Source organism: Symphalangus syndactylus, chromosome 22 (assembly GCF_028878055.3).
Source record: "Symphalangus syndactylus isolate Jambi chromosome 22, NHGRI_mSymSyn1-v2.1_pri, whole genome shotgun sequence".
Lineage (NCBI taxonomy): Eukaryota > Metazoa > Chordata > Mammalia > Primates > Hylobatidae > Symphalangus > Symphalangus syndactylus.
The window spans coordinates 75,774,704-75,797,917 of NC_072444.2; the positions used below are offsets into that span (position 1 = coordinate 75,774,704).

Here is a 23,214-nt window from a genome sequence, read left to right on the forward strand (position 1 = left end):
GGCTTCCCAAAGTGCTGGGATTACAGGTGAGAGCCACTGTGCCCGGCCATGCATTTTAAATTTAATTGTGAAAACTTAAGCAACTTACCCCAGGTGACACTGCAGGCTGTGGAGCCAGGATTTGAACCCAGGGGTGTTCTGGCTTTTTAGATCAGGGTTTGGGACTTTGGGCCCTCCTAGCAGCCTGCCTAAGAGTAAGCTTCGTTATCTCCATGGTATAAATGGCCCAAGGCCTCAGAATCCCTGGTCAAGAGTATGCACGGTGCTGTCTGGTCCCTGTAATGCCAGGCTCTGTGGGTCCTACCCACAGGGGTGCTCTGTGGCTGGAGAATGCTGGAGGTTAGTTTCCTCTAAGCCACTGAGCTTTCAGGTCACTGCAGACCACCTTATCTGCAGAGACTTCCCGTGCCAAGCAGGCCAGTCCTGCCAGGGAGAATGGCAGAAAGCTCGTGTGTGTCCTGGGGAGATTGTCAGAGGGAGCCACCCTCCACCTGAACCACAATTAGTACTCGTAGCTGGGGTGTGAACACCCTCCAGAGGCTGCAGCTGTGTACCCAAGGGTCCTGGCCAGCCCCTGTACAAGACTCAGTTGATGGGGGGAAGGGTGGGCACAGATTGGGGCGTAGGGGGCGTGTGGCCCTGACTCAGCTTCACGGTTGCACCCTAGTCTAGTGTTGATGTTTGAAGTCATGTGGACGTGGCCTCCCATGCGTGGCTGCTGAGGGTGTTTGAGGGCAGTTGTGCGCTCCTGGCCTAGGGCCGTGCCTCTGTGGCTGTGTGCCGTGTGTGTTGCGGGTGGGGGGGTGCCCTAATTGTGCACCTCATTCTGCAGCCCAGCGCACTGCCGAGGCTCCTGTGATGCAGCCGCGTGTCTTACAGAGATGTTGGGTCTGCCCTTTCCCCGCCACATTCAGGTGGGTCAGCAGGCTTTCTTGGTTATTCTGAGTGGCGGTCGGGAAGATCAGCTGCACGCCACCCAGGGATCCGGGGCTGCTGGTCAGGAGCTAGAGAGGGGCCCAGCTGGCCTGGGTCTGTTTGCATTTGGGCTTTCTCGGTGGCGGGGGTGGGGGGGGAGGGGGGCGCGAGGAGTGGCGGGAAAGGCTGGCTGGCGTTCCCCTTGGAGATGAACCTGCTCTAGTGATTGTTTGCAGAGTGAGTCCGATACTGTGTGCCATGCTGATCAAGGACAAGGAGTATTTTACAGTGAACTTCCTAGTTCTTGTGAGTGTGGCTTGTGACTTTCTTTGTGGCCTGTGGATTATAAGGCGCACCCTGACGTTACAGATGATAAAATGAGAGTGAGCCTTAGCATAAGTGAGATAGCGTGTTACCATCTGACACTCTGTGGATGTATTAATAAAACTTGGTGTTATTCGGAGCCCCCATAAACGGCAGTAACATTAGTAAGGAATTGTGGAGTCCCCTTCCCCGCAGCGCGGAGCCCAGGTCCCCTTCCCCGGAGCATGCAGCCCAGGTCCCCTTCCCCGGAGCGCGCAGCCCAGGTCCCCTTCCCCGGAGCGCGCAGCCCAGGTCCCCTTCCCCGGAGCGCGTAGCCCAGGCAGGTCCCCTTCCCCGCAGCGCGGAGCCCAGGTCCCCTTCCCCGGAGCGCGCAGCCCAGGTCCCCTTCCCCGCAGCGCGGAGCCCAGGTCCCCTTCCCCGCAGCGCGGAGCCCAGGTCCCCTTCCCTGCAGCGCGGAGCCCAGGTCCTCTTCTGGAGCACGTGGCCACCACCTCGCCGTGCAGGGGCCTCCCTCCCTCTCTTGCACTCTCTCCATTCTCTCTTCCTAAATTCCATCTGCACGGCTTCCAGCCTGGACCTTTTCCATGTTCTGCAGAAGCAGCTGTTCCCACAAGTAACGTGGGAGGTGCCCAGGATGCGTCTCCAGCGTACCGCCGAGCCTCTGGCCTCGAGTTGACCCCAGGAGGCACTGTCAGCTGGAGGCCCCGGCATGCAGCAGCCACTCACTCATGGAGCGCGGCTGCAGTCGGCACGTCTGCCTTTGCTCATCCTCCCAGCCCTGCTCCGAGCTGCGCCTTCTCATTGTTTATGTGTTCTAGACGCCAGGCTTTTGTGTATGTGTGGTTTGTAAATATTTTGTCCCAGTCCATAGCTTATCTCTTACATCCTCTTAATGAGGGTTTTGCAGAGAAAAGACTTTTTTCTTTTTAATTTTGGTGAAGTCTAATTTATCCTTTTTTTGTTGTTGTTGTTCTTTTTAATTTTAAGGATCTGCTTTTGGTGTCATGGTTAAGAATTCCTCAATGACTCCCAGGTCCCAAAGATTTTCTCCAATGTTTTCTTATCAAAGTTTTACAGTTTTACATTTGACATTTAAATAGATGATCCATTTGAGTTCATCTTTTGTGAGGTTTAGGTTGTTGTTTTGGTTTTGTTTTTTGTTTTTGAGACAGGGTCTCTGTCATGCAGGCTGGAATGCAGTGGTGCAATCATAGCTCACTGCAGCCTCGAACGCCCAGGCTCAGGCGCTCCTTACTCCTCAGCCTCCTGAGTACCTGGGAGTACAGGTGCGTGCCACCATGCTTGTCTAATTTTTAAAGTTTTTTGCAGAGATGGGGGTCTCACTATGTTGCCCAGGCTGGTCTCAAACTCCTGGCCTCAAGCAATCCTCCCACCTCAGCCTCCCAAGCAGCTGGGAATACAGGTATGTGCCAGCACACCCAGCCTGTATTTTTTTTTTAATAGACTTTTTTTTAAGAGTAGTATTAGGTTCACAGCAAAATTGAGCAGATGATGGAGTTTGCATGTACCCCCTCCCAACACACATGCACGGCCTCCCCCATTATCAACACCCTGCACCCTGAATAGTGCATTTGCAACAGTGATGACCCTACACGGTCACACCACGGCCACCCGAGCCCTGCACGGCCACATCACAACCACCTGAAGTCCGCAGCTTACGGGGGGCCCCTCTTGGCGTGGCACACTCTGTGGGTTTTGATAAATGAATATCCGCTGTGCATCCACTGTTACAGCACCACACACAGCAGCTTCACTGCCCCAAAAGGGCCCTGTGCACCACCCATTCATCTCTCCCTCCCCACCACCACTGACCACCACATAACCCTTTCCGGCCCCATGGTGCTACCTGTTCCAGAATGTCATGTGGTGGGATCCCACAGCGTGCAGCCTTTTCAGCCGTCGCCTTTCACTTTGCAGAATGCTGTTAAACTTGCTCATGTCTTTTCACGGCATGACAGAGCCTTTCTTTTTGTGCTGTCTGGATGGACTACAGTTGTCCAATCCCCTGCTGAAGGGCATCTTGGTTGCTTCCAATCTGTGGCAGTTATGAATAAAAGTGCTCGAAATATCTGTGTGCAGGTTTTTATGTGAACCTAAATTTTCAATTCATGTGGGTGAATACCAAGGGGCACATTTGCTGAATCCTGTGGCAGGATTTTGCCTACTTGTGTAAGAAACCACCAACTGACTTCCAAGTGACTGTGCCATTTTGCAGTCACTTCCCACAGCGATGAGTGCGTTCCTGTTGCTCCACATCCTCGCCCGCATTTGGTGATGTCGGTGTCTGGATTTGGGCCATCGTGACAGGTGTGCAGTGCCTCACTGCTGTTTTCATGGGCACTCCCTCTAGAGGGATGTGGCGCGTCTGGCCCCATGCTTATTTGCCATCTGTAAATCTCTTTTGGTTTGAGTTTTATTGTTTTCCTGTGGACATCCTGTTGTTCCAGCAGCATTTGTTGAAAAGATTTCTGTCTCCATGGAATTGCCTTTACAAACTTTGTCAGAAATCAGATTGCTCCATTATTGGGTTTATGCTCACAGGAATATAAATCTTTCCACCATAAAGATGCATACGTGCGAATGTGCACTGCAACCCTGTTCACAGTCGCAAAGACATGACGCCAGCCTAGCACTGTTCACAGTCGCAAAGACGTGACCCCAGCCTAGCACTGTTCACAGTCGCGAAGACGTGATGCCAGCCTAGCACTGTTCACAGTAACAAAGACGTGACGCCAGCCTAGCACTGTTCACAGTCGCAAAGACATGACCCCAGCCTAGCACTGTTCACAGTCGCGAAGACGTGACGCCAGCCTAGCACTGTTCACAGTCGCAAAGACATGACCCCAGCCTAGCACTGTTCACAGTCGCAAAGACATGACCCCAGCCTAGCACTGTTCACAGTCGTGAAGACGTGACGCCAGCCTAGCACTGTTCACAGTCGCAAAGACATGACCCCAGCCTAGCACTGTTCACAGTCGCAAAGACATGACCCCAGCCTAGCACTGTTCACAGTCGCGAAGACGCGACGCCAGCCTAGCACTGTTCACAGTCGCAAAGACATGACCCCAGCCTAGCACTGTTCACAGTCGCGAAGACATGACGCCAGCCTAGCACTGTTCACAGTCGCAAAGACATGACCCCAGCCTAGCACTGTTCACAGTCGCGAAGACGTGACGCCAGCCTAGCACTGTTCACAGTCGCAAAGACGTGACACCAGCTGAAATGCCACCAATGGCAGATTGGATGAAGAAAATGTGGTACATATACACCATGGAATACTATGCAGCCATTAAAAAGAGTGAGATCATGTCTTCTGGGAACATGGATGGATGGAGCTGGAGGCCATTATCCTTAGCAAACTAAGGCAGGCACAGAAAACCAAATACCACATATTCTCACTATAAGTGGGAGCTGAATGATGAGAACTCATGAGCACAAAGAAGGGAACAACAGACACAGGAGTGAACTTGAGGTTGGAGGTAGGAGGAGGGAGAAGGGAAAGGAGGGTGGAGGGTGGGAGGAGGGAGAGAAGGTGAAAAATAACTAATGGGTACTAGGCTCAATACCTGGGTGATGAAATACTCTATACAACAACCCCCCATGACACTAGTTTACCTGTATAACAAACCTGCACAGGCACCCCTGAACCTAAAATAAAATTTTGAAAAAATCACATTGCTAACATGGGGCACCTCCTGGGTTCACTGTTCTGTGTTCCTCAGTGTGTCTCCCACTGCTCATGCCACACCACAGCTGTCCGATGTCCCAAAATCAGGCACGCAGTTCCTTCTAGTCATCCTTTTTCAGCGCTGTTTTAGCTATCCTTGTTACTTTGCTTTTCCATATACATTTTAGAATAATCTTGTCTTTACCTACAAAAAAAACCCCTGAAATTTGTGGTAGGAGTTGCATTAAATGTGTACCTCAATTTTGGGAGAATTTATGTCTTCACTCTGCTGTCCGTTCTGTCCATTAACACAATGTGTCTCTCCATTTATTTGGACTCTTCAAAGTTTCTTTCTTCAGTGTTTTGTGGTTTTCAGCGTTTAAGTCCCATACAGGTTTTGTTAGATTTACAGCTAAGCATTTGCTTGTTGCTGAGCAGTTGTAGGTGGTGTTAGCACGGGAATGCCAGTTTCCGCCAGCCCATGGCCAGCTCCTTGACTGTCTGTGGTCCTGCGCCTTCTGAACTCACTCACAGTCCCAGGATTTACTTCGTAGATTCTCTGAGATTTCCTGCATCAACGGTCATGCCGCTTGCAAATACAGAGTTATATTTTTCCTTTCTGGTCCTTTTCTGCCTGTGGCCCTGGCCAGCCCGATGCTGGATCGAAGTGGGGACAGTGGGAGGGTGGACACCCTTGCCCTGTTCCTGGCCTTGGAGGAGCATCTGCGGTTGCTCCTCACCTCACTCAGGAGGCACCTCCGTTACTGATTTCCCGGGTGTTTACCACGCGTGGGTCTTGAACTTCGTCACATGCCCACTGCATCAGTTGATGTGACCACGTGGTATTTCTTCTGTAGCCTGTTGATAGGGTGCGTTATATCGATGGAATTTTTTTTTTTTTTTTTTTTGAGACAGAGTTTCACTCTTATTGCCCAGGCTGGAGTGCAAATGGCGTGATCTCAGCTCACTGCAACCTCCGCTTCCCAAGTTCAAATGATTCTCCTGCCTCAGCTTCCCGAGCAGCTGGGATTACAGGCATGAGCCATCACACCTGGCTAATTTTTGTGTTTTTAGTTGAGACAGGGTTTCTCCATGTTGGTCAGGCTGGTCTCGAACTCCTGACCTCAGGTGATCTGCCCTCCTCAGCCTCTGAAAGTGCTGGGATCACAGGTGTGAGCCACTGCGCCCGGCCCGATGGATTTTAAATAGTGAGCCAGCCTTCCACCTCTGGAGTAAACTCCACTTGTCATGCATGGTGTGTGACTCTTTTTCCATATTGCAGAGTAGGACGTTTGCATCTGTATTTATGAGGGATATTAGTCCGTAGTTTTGTTTTCATCTGGTTTTGGTATCAGGGTTCTACTAGCTTCACAGACCCAGCTGGGCTGTGTTCCCTCGTATCGAGGTAGTGGTAAGTCTTCTTTCAGTGTGTAACAGATTTGCCAACACTCTCCGCGGCCTGTGTCCGCACCACGAGTGCACAGAGGAGAGGTCCTCCAGCTCCCTGGGGCTCACAGCTTTCCCAGAGAGGGGGTATCCCAGCAGGGTAGTGAGGAGCGTGCAGGATTGGTCAGGCAGACAGTGTGACTGGGCTGGAGGAGGGATGCTTGGGGCAGAGGCGCTGCCCACGTACGTGCAGTACCCTAGCACCCCGCTTTTCTGTTAACTCCTACCAGTGTTTTCTCTCGGGGACCTGCTGATTGAGTGGTTTTCCTGCCCCTGCCTCTCGTGGATGCACTGGAGCAGCCCAAGGGCACCACGGTCACCTGGGGGTGCCTGGCAGTGTGGGCAGGTGGCTGCGGCCTCTGAAGGCCACTGTCACCTGGGGGTGCTTGGCGGTGTGGGTGGTGGCTGTGGCCTCTTAGGGCCAGGGCCTCCGCTTCTCAGGGCCTCCTGGCCGTCACACCCCCGCGGTGGATTCTCGTGATGCCACGAAAGTGGTTTGGCAGACAGGAGCTTCGCCGAGGCCCTCCATGGCACCTTCTCTGCTCCGGCCAACAGCAGATCCACCTGCGGGGGCTTCATCCCCGGCCCCAGGTTCCATTTCAGAGACTTTATTTTCAGGCAGGCTGAGTGTGAGGGACGTGTTGGGGCAGCCCTGAGGGCCGGGAGCAGCTCTCTGGATCTGGGGCCCATCTACCCTGTGTTCTCTGGGGCGCGGCGTGTCTGGGAAGCGGGGCCCGCTGACCACCTGAGCAGGGCGGGTAATTAAAAGAACGTGTCGGCCGTCGTGATGTCTTCCTTGAATGACTCACAACGCTCCACATGGTCTCGGGGTGCCTGGCCCGGGTTTCGAAGGCGAATTCTTATTACCTGGGGAAGGTTTGGTGACCAGGTTGCTCTCACCCCCTCGGCACGTCCTCGCAGCCACCCTGCACTCTCGGCCCCTTCCCTGGGTGGTGCTTGCTGGCCGTCCCCCGCACCTGGACCACTCTGCCCCCCCTGCAGGTCTCTGCCCCTTGGACCACTCTGCCCTCCCTGCAGGTCTCTGGTCTCTGCCCAGGAGCCGCCTGTGGTGCTGTTTCCCTGACTTCCTTCCTCCCCCAACCATTTTAAATCTCAGAAAATAATCCTACCCTTAATTTTTCTCCTCAGTATTATTACAGCCTCAGCATAGCCTCTCAATGGGCACGCATCTTTGTCTTGTTCTGTCCAGATATGTAGCGCGTGGAACAGCATCCCGTGTACGGAAGCAGCTCACCAGCTCTGTGGGGGTCCTTCCTTCCCTCTTGGCCCCTGCTGACCAGGACCTGCCGAGCTGCTGGGGGAGGGGGCTCTAGGGTCTCAGTGTGGACCACTGGCCACTGATGCTTCAAGCCAAGGCAGTGGGAGGGCTCCCTCCTGGCCACTCCAGCCTTGACACTGTATTAGGTACAAGGGGCCCTTAGCTCAGCCTGGGTGGATGCATGGACTGGTGCGTTTGTGGAGGTGGTTGGATGTGCCGGAGCAGTAAGCAGCCTTGCACCTGCTGCTCTGTGTTGGGGCCCGGGCTGTGGGCTGTGGGAAAGCAGGCACGGCAGCACCTGCCCAGAGAGAGCCCCACCTGCCTGGAGAGTCCCACCTGCCCGGAGAGAGAGAGTCCCCACCTGCCCGGAGAGAGAGAGTCCCCACCTGCCCGGGGAGAGAGAGTCCCCCACCTGCCTGGGGAGAGACAGTCCACACCTGCCCGGCAGGAGAGACAGTCCCCACCTGTCCGGGGAGAGAGAGTCCCCACCTGCCCGGGGAGAGACAGTCCCCACCTGCCCGGGGAGAGACAGTCCCCCACCTGCCCGGGGAGAGAGAGTCCCCACCTGCCCGGGGAGAGAGAGTCCCCACCTGCCCGGGGAGAGAGAGTCCCCACCTGCCCGCGGAGAGAGAGTCCCCACCTGCCCGGGGAGAGAGAGTCCCCACCTGCCCGGGGAGAGAGCCCCACCTGCCCGGGGAGAGAGAGTCCCCACCTGCCCGGGGAGAGAGTCCCACCTGCCCAGAGGGAGTCCCACCTGCCCAACGCCACAAGCCTGTGTGCCTTCGTGGGTCGGGGGACAGCATAGCCCTACAGGTGGGTCACTGGGCAGAACCTAGGAAGGCGTAGCAGCTGGTATGTGTCCACCTTTGCTGGGCTCGGTTCCCCCTCTGTGAAGTGCAAAGAGCGTGGCAGCTGGAAGCGTGAGATGGAGTGGAGTGAAACCCCTGGGGGCCATGGGTCCTCAGCCGGCACCACGTCCCCATCCCTGTGGGGCTGGTGGCCCAGCCCGGGGGACTGCACCCCACTGCCAGGCCAGCTTCTCCCGCTCTTGCTCTTGTCCTTGTCTCCCAAAGCAGCCCAGAGCCACCAGCACAGAACTACGGGGAGAAGAAACCTGGTCCCCGGGCTCAGGTGTGGAGGCGAGTGGCTGTGCGGGTTGGTGCATTGGTGAAGATGGCAGATGAGCAGGATTGGCGCGTTCATGGAGGCGGGTGGATGCGTGGGTCCGCGCGTTCGGGAAGACGGGTGGATGCGCAGGGTTGGCGCATTCATGGAGGCAGGTGACTGTGTGGGCTGACGTGTTCATGCAGGGGACACACTGGGGAGTCAGCACACAAGGCCACTGGGGCTCAGAAGGCCCAGAATTGAGTCCCTCTGGTGAAACCAGTGACTGAGTGCACACTTCCTTCTCTGAAAGCGGGGTGCGGACATCAGCGGCAGAGACACTAAATCAGAAGCACTGCTGCGTAGTGGCCGCAGGCAGTGGGCAGGCCATCCCTTCCTGGCCTCCTCATGTCCACCAGCTCCAGGAGGCCTCCAGTCCACCCTTGCCTGCCCCGCTGCCACCACGGAGCAGGCCTCTGCATGGGGACAGGCCCGGAGATGGTGAAATGGCCAGGAGGAAAACAGCCAGCCCCAGGCCTGACTCCTGCCTTGCAGCTCCTTATTCAGCAGGGGCTGGGGTGCCCACACTGTCTCCCCAGGCGGGGGTGGCCTCCAGAGCAGGCCCCGCGGCCAGAGCACAGTGTGTCCCGGACCCTGACGCCTTGGGAGGGAGTCTAAGCTTCTCCTCCCCCGGGAACCAGCCCAGCCTCCAGGCTCACTGTGCTCTGGGTGGCCAGTGTGGCTCCCTTGCACCATAAAATTGATCTGCAAGGCAGGCACCGTGGTGCATGCTTGTAATCCCAGTCAGTGCTTTAGGAAGCCAAGGCAGGAGAATCACATGAGTCCAGGAGTTCCAGCCTCCTATGCCAGGCAACATAGTGAGACCCCATCTCTCCAAAAATTAAAAATTAGGCTGGGCATGGTGGTGCACCTGCAATCCCCGTACTTTGGGAGGCCGAGGCAGGAGGATCACTTGGGCCCAGGAGTTTGTGACCAGCCTGGGCAACATAGTGAGACCCTATCTCTACAAAAAATTAAAAAATTATCTGGACACGGTGGTGCACTCCTGTAGTCCCAGCTACTCGGAAGGCCAAGGTGGGAAAATCACTTGAGCCCAGGAGGTTACGGCTGCAGTGAGCTATAATGGTGCCACTGCACTCTGGCCTGGGTGACAGAGCAAGACCCTATCTCCAAAAACAAGCAAAAAAATTGATCTGCAGTCTTAGTCCCAGGGCAGGGAACACACAAGCCAGAAGAGATCTAGACGCCCTCTGTGTGGTGAGGAAAAGGCTACGTGACTCATGCATGTATTCAGCCAGCCGGTATTGAGCACGTCCCCTTTGCTGGACACGCGGATGCCATGGGAGGGCTAGGCCTCTGCCTGCAGGGCCTGGGCAGGGGAGATGGGGGCACATGGAGTCAGATTGGGGGAGAGATAGGGGCAGATTGGGGAGATGGCAGACTGGGGGAGATGGGGGCAGACTGGGGGAGATGGGGGCAGACTGGGGGAGATGGGGGGACATGGAGTCAGATTGGGGAGAGATAGGAGCAGATTGGGGAGATGGCAGACTGGGGAAGATGGCAGATTGGGGGAGATGGCAGATTGGGGGGATGGCAGACTGGGGAAGATGGCAGACTGGGGAAGATGGCAGACTGGGAGGGGTAGGGGGACATGGAGTCAGATTGGGGGAGAGATGGGGGGACATGGAGTCAGATTGGGGAGAGATGGGGCAGATTGGGGAGATGGCAGACTAGGGAAGATGGCAGATTGGGGGAAATGGGGCAGACTGGGGGAGATGCGGGGACATAGAGTCAGACTGGGGAGAGATAGGGGCAGATTGGGGAGATGGCGGACTGGAGGAGATGGGGCAAATTGGGGGAGATGGGGCAGATTAATGGAGATGGGGCAGATTTATGGAGATGGGGGACATAGAGTCAGATTGGGGAGAGATGGCAGATTGGGGAGATGGCAGACTGGGGAGATGGGGGCAGATTGGAGGAGATGGGGCATGGAGTCAGATTGGGGGAGCGATAGGGGGAGATGGGGACAGACTAGGGGAGATGGGTCTATGGGGGCAGATTGGGGGAGATGAGAGGATAATGGAGGCAGATGGGGGAGATGAGGGAAGTAGGGGGACGATAGGGGCTGGGTGGGGGTGGTCAGAGGCAAGTACGTGCAGCTGGCAGGGGCCCTGCGCGGGGGGGTGCGCCTTCCACGCCGTTCGCGCAGCTGGACCGAAGGCCCCGGCGGCCAGAGAGCCTCGTCGGAGGGGCAGTGGGGCTGCAGCAGGATCCACCCCCGACCTCTCAGCGCCGAGGCCCCGCCCCCGCTTTCCCACCCCCACGCCCCAGCGCCGAGGTCTCGTCCCCGCAGGCGCACTGGCGTCACGGTCCAGCCGGCTGGATCTGGTTCCAGCCGCGCCGGACCGGCCGGGCATGCGCCGTGCGGGGGCGCTGCGGCTGCTGGAGGCTCGGGCCGGGCGGTGCGCACTGCGGCCGCATCCCTGCCCCGGCGCCGTCCGTGCCCGCGGGACCTGACAGCCGGGGCAGAGGTCAGTGCGCGGGGCCGGGGCCGGGGCCGGGCTGCAGGGAAGGGATGGGAGGGGCCCTGCCCCAGCCCCGCCCCGCGGCGACAGGTGGGCCCTCCCGCGGGAGGCCGTGGCGTCCGGGCGCTGCTGCCGGCCCCGCTCCGCCCTACAGACCCCGGGCCGGCCGAGCCGCGCTTCTCCGGGCTCCGCTGCGCGCCGGTCCCCGAGCAGGCCCTGGACTGTCCTGCGCCTCCTCCCACTTACTCTCATGGGGGCGCAGGGCCGGGCAGTGGGTGCCGGTGTGGGGGTCCAGGCCCTGCAGGCGCTGCGAGCCCTCGAGCGCCCCCGGCAACCGTCCAGGCTTCCCTGCGCTGTGGGGGCGATCGGGCCCCCAGTCGCGATGCAGCAGCTCCCGGGGGAGACACGAGCTCTGAGGACCCCGGGTGGTCTGGAGTCGTCCGCCGCCGCGTGACCCTTGGGAGGGCCTGTGCCGCCCGCAGCGCCGCCTCGCCCCTCCCTGTGCAGTGGTAGAGGACCCCGACGGGCGCTCGGAAGCCAGGGGCTTCCTTGTCTGAGGCAAGGCGGCCCCCACTGGCGCGGTGACTGCTAGTGCGTAGCTGTGTCAGCTAAAGCAAAGACTCCTAATGAAAACAATTGCGATAGCTTCATTCGGGAGCCTTTCTGAGGACGGCGGAGCAGGCCGGCAGCTCCTTCAAGAGGCTCTGCCGCTGCTGCGTCGGGGCTCAGCCGGGTTTGGGTTGGAGAGCGCAGAGGTGCTTGCAGTGGGTCTTTTATCTTCTGAGGAGGCGGTGGCCCGGGCAGGTGGCGGCCCGGTGCTGGTCCTGCGGTGTATTCTCGGAAGGTCCTCAGCTGCTGCGCGCACAGCCGGGGGCCGTGGACCAGGCGTCGGCACAGACACGCGGGCGGGGCTGCCTAGCCTGCTGCTGGGCCTCAGGGCTGCAGAGACGGCGGGAATGGTAAACGTTGCTTCAGAGTCCGTTGGTTATGAGTAACTCACCGAATTGACAGTGATTATTATGAATTCGTTGTGTTCACTGAGGAGTTGTGGCAAAGTGAGAAAACCTAACCCATACTTAGTTCCCAGATGTGAGTGTTTTAAACCATGTGTAACAACTAACAAAATTGACATAATGATACACTTCACGGACATTTAATTTTGATTCTGCCATTTCCTCATTTTAGAGGCGGTAACATGTTTTGGTTTTTTCTCGTCGCTCAAACATCTTCCAGGCTCCTGCACGGCCGGTGCTGTGCCTCCGGGCCCAGGTGACCTCGGGGTGAGAAGGTAGGGGCCTCTGAGATGAGAACATAGTTTTGCTGTTTACACTTTATACTCAAAGCCCTGCAGTTGCCTGACAGCACAGAGCACACCTGTCACGCAGGCAAGATGAAGCGCAGAGGCTGCCTGGTGAAGTGGGCGGTGCGCTGGAAAATCCACGTGCGGAGTAGTTTGGTTCCCTCCACAGGGAGCGTGCAAGGCCCTCTCGGGCGCTGCGGGAGTCTCACCCTCTGCACAGACTTCGGAGCCAGGTGCTGGAGCGGCAGCAACTGAGGGGCGTGGGTGTCTTTCCACGGTTCCCATATGTTTTTCAAACGTTAATAATCTGATTTTCAGTAAAGCGGCAGGATCAGCATTGAAGAATGGGGAGCAACTGTGAGCTGATTTCCTGCGAGTGGTTGAGAATCAGGCTTTGTGTGGTTGGCCGCCCTTGTGCTTAGCGGCTGCTCAGCCCTGCCCGTGCTGCCCCTGCTGCCCCTGCTGGGGCCATCTTCCTGGCTTAGAAACAACACTGCCTCCGACTGCTAGTTAGCGGTGGCTTCCACAGGTGAAGCCGAGGCAGGTTCGTGTTCTCACAGCTAGGAAGGACGTGGGCCTGGCAGGGAGCTGCAGCACAGCATCTGTCAACACAGAAGCACTGCCCTGCGGAACCCTTGCCTCCCAGGACAGCTGTTGCGCGCCCAGCAGCCAGCGCGCTCACTCCGCGAGGGCTCTTCAGCGGTGCCAGGTGCAGCTGGGCTCCACCCTCAACTGGCCCAGTAGTATCGAAAGAAACGAGGAGTGTCGTGAATCGTTAGACAGCGTCCATATGCCTAAGTTCAAATTCGAGCTGCCCAGCCCTACCTGTGGATACAAAGCTGCCGTTCAGTGGGGAGCCTATGTCACTGGGGTTAGGAGTTCCAGGAGGCCTGCTTCTGCTTCTGCCCAGCAGTTCACTCTTCCCTCCATGGCAGCTGAAGCTTGAGCTGCTGCCGGGCCCACCTGGCCAGAGGCAGAAGGAAGCCCTCCGTCCCAGGCAGCATCCTGGTGGGTGTCTGTCCTGTGCCAGACACTGGCCGCAGAGGCTGAGAAAGGAGAGGACCCCAGCCTGCCTCTGGAGGCCCAGGGGAGGCAGTGAAGGGCCCGAGGCTAGTGATGCAGGAGTTTGCAGAGTGCGGGGAAATATGGAGCGAGAAACCGGCCCTGAGCTCCACTGGGGAGCCACGAAACCTCTGCCGGTGCTGAGGGGTTACAGGGCTCTGTTACCAGCCCCATTCCTCCTGGACGGGCGAGGTCGGTCTGCGTCGCACCCCCCAACCTCTTGTGCTCTGTGACCTCAGAATACACGAAGCTGTGTCCACAGGCCTCAGCGGCTGTGAGCGCCTCACCTACACTGGGGGGTCCTCAGCTGACACCTGAGCCAGTGTCCTGTGCCCCAGTGGTGCCAGGACAGAGTCCCCCTCCCCGACCTGACTTGTGCACCTCGTCACCCACTGCCAGCACTGCCCCCCCACAACAGGCTTGCTCAGTACAGCACCCAACCCAAGTCCCCAGCATCCACACCCCAGTGAGTTTCCATTCCATTTCATTTAATTCCACTCACCTCTATTCCACTCCATACCACTCCACCCCACTCCATTCCTTTCCACTCCACTCCACTGCACTCCATTCCTTTCTGCTCTATTCCACTATACTGCACTTCAATCCGCCCCATTCCATTCCTTTCCATTCCATTCCATTCTTTTGCATTCCGTTCCATTCCACTCCACTCCACTCCACTCCAATCCACTCCATTCCATTCAATTCCATTCCATTCCATTCCATTTCATTACATTGCACTCAATTCCATTCAATTGCATTCCACTCCATTCCAATCCAATCCACTGCACTCCAATCCACTGCATTCCATTCCATTCCATTCCATTGCATTCCATTCCTTTGCATTTCTTTCCATTCCACTCTACTCCACTCCAGTCCATTCCATTCCATTCCTCTGCATTCCATTCCATTCCATTAGATTGCATTCCATTCCTTTGCATTCCACTCCTCTACACTGAAACCCACTGTGTTCCGTTCATTTCCCTTCCATTCCTTTCCATTCCATTCAATCCCTTCATTTCCATTCCATTCCATTCCTTTGCATTCCACTCCTCTACACTGAAACCCACTGCGTTCCGTTCATTTCCCTTCCATTCCTTTCCATTCCATTCAATCCATTCATTTCCATTCCATTCCATTCCTTTGCATTCCACTCCTCTACACTGAAACCCACTGCGTTCCGTTCATTTCCCTTCCATTCCTTTCCATTCCATTCAATCCATTCATTTCCATTCCATTCCTTTGCATTCTCCTCCATTCCACTCCACTCCACTCCATTCCATTCAATTCCACACAGGACGAGCTGCTTCTCGTCCTCCCCCTACTTGGGATCCTTGGAACAGGGAGTGGTTCTTATTTAGGTCCCCGAGGTACCAAGCACAGGCTTTGCTCTTAGCAGCCGCCACTCCAGTGATGAAGCCGATAGCAGACTGGCCCCTGCGGAGCTCTGGGGGGAGGTGCCTGGCTGCTCCGGCCTCCACCCTGGCCCAGAGCTGCCTCCTGAGCAGTGGATCCCAACCTGCCTGCCCCTGGGGCTGGGTCTCCAGCAGTCAGGACTGAGCTGCTGCTAGCTGCTGACTGATTCCCTCTGACTGGGCAGGTGTGGGGCGAAGGGGGCACATTTGCCCTGTGTCCCCATCGGCAGCATCTCCACGCCTTCCCTTGTGACGCCTCCAACCAGAACAAACCAGGTGTGTGGGAGCCCCCGCCTGCTCCCCAGCGCCCCGGGGTCGACTTCTGCCTGCTCCTTCTGTCCTCCATGCTGAAGAGTGTGTTCCGGCCGGGGTTGGCCATGTGTGATGCCGGGGAATGGACACCTGTGAAATGGTGGAGTGTGCATCAAGTCTAAATAGCTGCTCGCAGGATCTGGGGGCTTTTTGTTTCCAGAAACCTGATCTGATCTTTATAAGAAGTGCTCCTCCACGCAGTCAGCCTGGGTCTCCCTCCCGTCCAGGCCGGCAGTGCTGTCTGGCTCAGCGAGGAGGGGCTGAAACTGGAGAGCCCCTGGGAAGGCTCTTGCGGGCCAGGTGGCAGCAGGGAGGGTGGCTCTCATCCCCGCCCTCATCCTAGCATTTAGCAGACTGCCCCACACTGCAGGTTTCCATTTTCACCGTTGGGTTAAGAGAAAAGCAGGAATAAAAAGTTTCTAGGCCGGGCGCGGTGGCTCACGCTTGTAATCCCAGCACTTTGGGAGGCCGAGGCGGGCGGATCACGAGGTCAGGAGATCGAGACCACAGTGAAACCCCGTCTCCACTAAAAAAATACAAAAAATTAGCCGGGCGTGGTGGCGGGCGCCTGTAGTCCCAGCTACTCGGAGAGGCTGAGGCAGGAGAATGGCGTGAACCCGGGAGGCGGAGCTTGCAGTGAGCCGAGATTGCGCCACTGCACTCCAGCCTGGGCGACAGAGCAAGACTCCGTCTCAAAAAAAAAAAAAAAAAAAAAAAAAAAGTTTCTAATGTTGCTTGCAAAATTCAGCGCTGGCCATCAAAGGCACCTGGGGCTCCCGCGTCTCTCCTGTCCCATGGGGCGCCCGCGTCTCTCCTGTCCCATGGGTCCGTTTCTTGCTGTTTATTGCAGCCCGCCTGCATCGTTGGTGTGTGTGGCTGAACTCGGGCTGTCTAGGAAGCCCACGGGCAGGGCTCTGTGGGGCCCATTCCTGGTCCCACGTCTCTGGCAAGGGCTCCTCTTGAGCTGAGGATTCTGAGCTCCTGCAGGCGGGCGTAGGGAGTCAGGTCCCACTGTCAGCCAAGCTGCAGGGTTTTTAAGAAGAAAGTGGGGGCTGCGCACCGTGGGCTCACACCTATAATCCCAGCACTTTGAGGCCGGCTGGAAGGATCACTGTAGCCCAGGAGCTTGAGAACTCATACCTGTAATCCCGGTGCTTTGGGAGGCCGACCAGGAGGATTACTTTAGCCCAGGAGTGTGAGAGCAGCCTTGGTCCTATCTCTATAAAAAATTTTAAAACTGGCCAGGCATGGTGGCACATGCCTATAGTCCTGGCTACTTGGGAGGCTGAGGTGGCAGGATTGCTTGAGCCCAGGAGGTCGAGGCTGCAGTGAGCTGTGATGGTGCTGCTGCAATCCAGCCTGGGCCACAGAGCAAGACCATGTGTCAAAAAGAAAAAGCCGCTGTGGAAGGGCCTCCAGTCCCCTGGCCTGGACGGCAGGGGCCGCTACTCCAGCCCTGCCTTCTACATGTGCTGCTGTGAGCAGTCACCCCTGCAGATCCTCACCTCTTCTTCGTAGAATGAGGAGTCGGGCTGCCAGGGATTGGGTCTGAGCGCGTTGCTGGTGTGTGTGTGTGTGTGTGTGTGTGTGTGTTTCCTGGGAAGAGGGCCCCCCACGGTCTTCGTCATGTTCTCCAGGGCCCAGTTGGAATGAGTCGGAATTTGGACGGAGAGAAATGTGGAGTAGGGCAGGAACCTCCTTCCTGGGAAGGAGCTTGCGGGGGATGCTGCATGGGGTCACAGGTTCCCAGGGGGCCTCAGGTGTGGTGTTAGAGGGGCGCTGGGGCTGGGAGTCTGTCCGTGTCTTCAGCCTGGGTCTCATGAGTTCAGGGAGTTTGAACCTGGGTGGAGAATGAGCCCCCGTGTGTCTTCACTAACCTCCAGCTGGCATGAGCTTCCGCAGACCCTGTGGTGGCAGGTGTGGGTGCTCCCCATGCCATCTGTTGGGGACACCTCACGCATCACTTGCGCTCAGCCCATGTCGCAGCTGCAGGAGCCACCAGACCCTATAAATGCTCGGATGCCAACATCTGTTTGTACGTGTCTCCCTGTGCCTGTGCATCAGGCCTCATGCCTTTAAAATGTCCTTTTGAGAAGGAGCCACAGGCAGGTGCCACCCATTGCCACAGCACCATGGCAGGAAGCATCCCATGCTCCGCAGGGGCGGGGCGGCCGCTCTCCCTGTCCTCCAGGAGCTCACGTGTACCTGCCTGTGAGCGCCTCGACGACAGAGCCGGCGCCCGCCCCAGTGTCTGCGCTGGGGCCACGGAGTGGCCAGCTCACCACGGAGACATCGCCTCCCTTTGTAGCAGCACCTGAACTTGTATTCGTGGGTCTTCTGATGCAATGTGTTTTAATCAGTATCGACGTGGAAGGGGGAGAGTGTGGGATGTTCCACTGGTGTCCTAGGAAGGAAGTAACTGGGGAGGGAGGACGGTTGGGGGGATTCACCTTTAAAGAATTTGAGAGCTTGTTTATTTTGCGGAATAAGGGTAAATTAATCCCCTGTGTGTTTCTGATCATGGAGAAGACCCCATCGATGCTGTTGGTTGTGGGACTGTCATTTCAGAGTCCAGATCCGAATGTGGTCCTGGCTACTCTGCGAGGGTTGCCCTGGGAGGAGGTGGTGGAGGGCACGTGGGTGTCCCGTGTTCCCTCACGACGGCCGTCGCCTGCAATTGCCTCAAAATAAAAGGCTTAATTTAAAAAACTCTAGTTTCTCAGAAAAAGCAATTTACTACTGTGAGCTAACGCCGTGGAATTCTAATAATTGAGGTGACAAATCTGATTAAGGTTTTCTTTAAATTGGAACAGAATCGCTACGGGTGCCTCATGAGAGGGGTGTGGGACGTGGACCAGGCTCCTGACCTTGGACCCCATGAGAGGGCTGAGGGCTGTGGGATGTGGGACCAGGCTCCTGACCTTGGAACTCATGGGTGGGGTCTGAGGCGATGCAGGAGAAAGAGGAGCTCGTGGTCCAGGAGGCACTCGTGGATGGGGACATGCCTCCCCGCAGGCCTGCGTCTGTCGTTGTGGGACGGGGGGACAGGCTTCTGGTCTTTCCCTCCTGAGCTGCCGTCACCACCGTGGCCCACGGACAGTGCAGCGGGGCTCCTGGTGGTCTGCGAGCAGACCCCGGTGGACTGAGGGTTGGTTGCCCTGTCCAGGGGGCCTCGAGTGCACCAGGACACGACCCGTCCCGTGTGACTCAGGCGCCACGCCTGTGGGCGGTCATCACTGTCACCTGGGTGTGCCGAGGGACTTGGGCTTTCCTGCCACCCCCGCAGAGGATCGAACCGCGTGACCCAGGCTGGGGGAGCTGCCCTGGGTGCCCCTCAGGCTCCTGCTCCCCAGGACTCACATTTGCACCCCAAAACCCAGCCTCCCCCTGCGGAAGGGCGCGCATCCCAGTGTGTTTCACCGTGCCAGGCGCAGTCCTCGCTGGGCGGGTATTTTTGCCACATGCTTGCTTTTAGTGCGCTGTTTGTGTATGGTTGTTGGTGAGCTGTGGTTTCTGTCTGGTGACAAGTAGGGAGGGGTTAGGTGGGTGGTGTCCTGCCTCCAGCCAACCTGCCGGGTCCCCAGAGGGCACTGCGGTGGCAGCAAAGCCAGTCACACTGGGGCTGGTAGATTGCCCCTCTCCCATCCAATGGCATGGGGAAATGATTGACGACTGACAGCTGCTGAAGCCCCACTCCGGTGCAGTGGACGGACAGCGCTCCCTGGGGTCCCAGCTCCAACCCCCGGCCCCTTGTCAAAGCAGCAGCCCAGGTGGCCACCAGTGCCGATCAGACTTAACGGATGAAGGCAGGGAGGCTGGGCAGAGCCCTTCAGCTTCTGACTTGGGTTCAGTCACTGAAATCCGCAATATCATTTCTGTGAAGGTCAGATCTACTGCCACGATGAAAGGGCTTCTGGGGAAGAAGAAAGTAACCTGCCCCGTGGGTGCCAGCCTGGGGGTCCGCACTAGAGGTCCCTGCTGGGAGATCCTCAGCCTGGAGGTTCCCAACCTGGGGGTCCCCAACCTGGAGGTTCTTAACCTGGTGGTCCCCAACCTGGAGGTTCCCAACCTGGGGGTCCCCAACCTGGAGGTTCTTAACCTGGGGATCCCCAACCTGGAGGTTCTTAACCTGGGGGTCCCCAACCTGGAGGTTCTTAACCTGGGGGTCCCCAACCAGAAGGTCCCTACTGGGATGTCTCCAGCCCTGATCTGTTGATTTTTTTATTTTTGAGGGTCTCACTCTCATCCAGGCTAGGGTACAATGGTGTGATCACAGCTCACTGCAGTCCGGAATTCCTGGGCTCATGCCGTCCTCCCACCTTGGCCTCCCAAAGCGCTGAGGTCAGCACACCTGACCTCCACCCTGATTTACATAAAGACCACACTCTGGGCTGGACCCCACCTGCCCGCGTGCACACCTCAGTTGGCGCCCACGCTAGGTGCCTGCTCCCACTGGGCAGGAAGTGCGGACCTCCGGGAGGCACAGGCTGGGCCTGCTGGCCGTGGGTGTGCCCTTCACGACTCCCCCATCAATCATGTCTCCTCATCACGTCTCCTCTCTGCTCAGGGCCAGGCTCTGAGACGCCACAGGCTGATAGCCGGAGCCAGGCGGACTTTGAGTCTGAGTCTGAGACGGCTCCACGTATGCAGTGCACACTGGTTTCAAAGCTGTGGAGTGAGAAGACGTGGCTTCATTCATCACTTTTTATGTGGGTTACCTGTTGAAGCGGCAACCCCTTGTTCCTGTAGGGCCTCAGCTCACTTCTTGACTTGGGCCGTATCCGCCAAGCCTTAGTCTGCGTGTCCTGGGCCTGTGCTTCCTGCCTGGTGGGAGCTGGTGCTTAGCCAGGGCCCAACGGGGAGAGCAGAGATGATGGCAGGGGTATGTGTGCATACGTGTGCACGTGTGTGTGTGCATGCTCGTGTGAGTGGGGATTTCTGCCTAGGGTGTGGGAACGTCTGAGCCCCGTGGGGACTTTGGGTCTTTATTTAAATTTGGGCCAAGTTCTACTAGGTCTTCTGTCACCTGCTGGAGTTATTTTCTTTCTGCCACATTTTAGAAAATAAAACGCACCGAACAAACATGGGGTGTTCCTACCGCAGCATGGGAAAGGTGAGGCGCCATCCACCAAGGCGCATGTGGTTTTGAGCCCTGGATGCTGGGCCCCAGAGCACCTGGCCTTGTGTGCAGTAGGGGGCGGGGACAGAGAAGCCCCTTACCCCGCCGTCCACGGCTGCCCCTCACCCCGCCGTCCGCGGCTGCCCCTCACCCCGCCGTCTGCGGCTGCCCCTCACCCCGCCGTCCGCAGCTGCCCGGGGCAGTCAGTTCATGGGTTGGGGTGATCCCACTGGAGAAGTCTCCCCTCCGGGAAAGTTCATAAGCGTTGAGTATGTGGCTTGTTTCCGAAGAAGAAGGTGCAGGAAGGTGTGTAGCTGCCTCGCTGTCCTCCACCCCACTGTGTGGGGCCCTCCCCACCTCCCCTGCCATCCAGGGATGCTCCCCAAGGGCCCGATGCAGTGACACTGGAGCCCTGGCCCCGTCACCCGGCTGACATCGTAGGACAGCAGCTCCTGCCTCACGCACACGGTCCGCCTCATGTCTACTGGACGGGGTCCAGGCCGGGTGACCCCTTCACCCGCACAGCAGGGCACGGCAGGCTGGGCTGGTGGCGTCCTTCCCTGCAGCTCCAATTCGAGCAGGGAGCTCCTTACCTTCCTTCTGAGAGACAGTGGGTCCTTTCTCTGCCATTCTCTCCTCCAACACAGCCACCACTTCCCCAGGGAGACTGAGCCTGGGGCCAGAGGCAGTGGCCCGATGCCCACAGCCTGAGGTGCTCTGAGCCCGCGTGGCCCTCAGACCCGAGGCTTCCGAGTGGTCCAGGCTTTCCACAGACACCACACCCTCAATGAGATGCGCAGCAGAGGACCAAGGTGCATGGGTGGGCGCTGCTGTGCGCTGCTGTGTGCTGCTGTGCGCTGGAGTGACACCGGAGGGGGAGAGTGTTTTGTCTGGGATCCTCATGTGACACCTCAGACACTAGACGGTCCCGCCCAGACATGCCGGTCCAGGGTCACTGTGGGGCGCCGGCAGTATTTCTGTCTGGTCAGGTGACATCAGTGTCACATGGGCATTGCTCACAGAGGGGCCTCTGGAGGAAGGAGAGTGGCAGTCAGCACTCGATGACCTTTGGCCTCGCTTCACCGTGGGTGAGGAGCTGCCCACCAAGGAAGCCCAGGCTGGGTGTTGGGACGCGCTCCTGCCTTGGTGCCTCCACGAGGGCCGGGCATTAGGGGCCACACAGGCCACAGCTTCAGTCCCTCTGGCCCTCTGGGTTAGTCCCGGCCCCCCCGCCGCCACCAACCCTCTAGGTTAGTCGTGGGTCCTCCCTGCTCTCCTGGGTCAGCCCTGGGTCCTCCCTGCCCTCTGGGTCAGCCCTTGGTCCCCTCCCCGCCCTCTGGGTCAGCCCTGGGTCTCCCCACTCTGCCCTCCTTTCTTAGGTGAAGGCCCTGCTCCCTTAGACTTGGGGGGAAACAGGAAGGTCTGGCTGGAACAGACGACTTTTTCTAAACCCTGAGTCCAGAGCAGCGTGGATGCCTGTGGGCACTGGCAGCTGACAGCTTGCATGAGCCCAGCCTCTGCAGGGGCTCCCGATGGCCCAAACCCTGCTCAAGAGACAGGGACTTGCACATTCTTCCCTGAGCCTCAGGTTTACAAAGACCTGCTCGTGCCCGGGGGACAGGGAGCCCATACCTGCTCTCATGCCTCAGGGACAGGGAACCCACGCCTCTTCCTGACCCCACCTCTCTTTCCTCACCCCCAGCCCCCCCACACACACCTGCTCTCATGCCCGGAGGGGACAGGGAGCCCACGCCTCTTCCTGACCCCATCTCTTTCCTCACCCCCCAGGCCCCCCCCAACAATTTAGCAGGGACCCAGGAGCCACCAAGATCACTTCTCATCACACCTCCCTGGTGTGAGGCCGCTGCTGGGGAAGCTCATTCCCAGGCTGGAGAGACTGGGCAGGGGTCACTGTCCTTTTAGGCCGTTCTCAGAGCCCACAGCAGCCCTGTCAGGCCCTGCCCGGCAACGCGGCCCCCACGCAGGACCTGCTGGACCAAGGCTGCCTGTTCCTCCCAGCCCCGGGGCTCTCACCGTATAGCCTGAACACCTGTGCTCAGTGCGCCATCCCTGCAGGGCAGGGAGGGCCCGCAGGCAGGAAGGGGCTGTAGACAGAATTGGTGCTGGGATCTGAGAGCTGGGCTCAGGCCAGGGCAGGGTGAGACCAACCGGAACGCTGCTGTGGCCGAGTCGCTGCCGTGGCCGGATCGCTGCCGTGGCCGGATCGCTGCCGTGGCTGGATTTCTGCCGTGGCCGGATCGCTGCCGTGGCCGGATCTCTGCCGTGGCTGGCGGCCCATGTGACGCCCTTCTCAGGGTTCGTTTCTGTGTATGTGATGTTCACGGTCGTCACGTAGGAAAATTCGGAACCGTGGAGATTGGTGTCCAGTTCAGGGACCTGGTGCCAGAGCCGGTGCCAGGCCGGCTTTATGGAGCCCCGCGTGTTTCTCCCACGTTTCCTGTTGGCTTAAATTCACAAACCTGGGAAATGATGATGGTTTTTATTTTTGCCGGTTCTTTTGGTTGGGGTATGACTAGCACGTTACCCACCTTGGACATATCCAGGAAGAGCCAGTGCATCGTGGCGAAGCCTCACGCTGGGGAGTGCGGCTCACGCAGGGCCCGTGTGACACAGATGGACGGGCAGGGTGGGTGGGAAGGAGCTGTTGGGTCTCTGCTGCCTCAGTCGAGTCTACAGGAACCTTTTC

General features: G+C 58.0%; 1 protein-coding gene and 1 long non-coding RNA gene across 10 annotated transcripts in view; one reads left to right on the forward strand and one right to left on the reverse strand.

The window, feature by feature from the left end:
- C22H7orf50 (chromosome 22 C7orf50 homolog) overlaps nt 1–23,214 on the forward strand; it is a 145,113-nt gene that overhangs the window by 88,623 nt on the left and 33,276 nt on the right. The gene's annotated exons all lie outside the window — the stretch shown is intronic.
- On the reverse strand, nt 17,846–18,672 carry LOC134735555 (uncharacterized). The gene is made up of 2 exons (XR_010118751.1): nt 18,310–18,672; nt 17,846–18,255 (listed from the first exon to the last, which is right to left on the reverse strand). It is a non-coding gene; the product is annotated as an uncharacterized lncRNA (long non-coding RNA).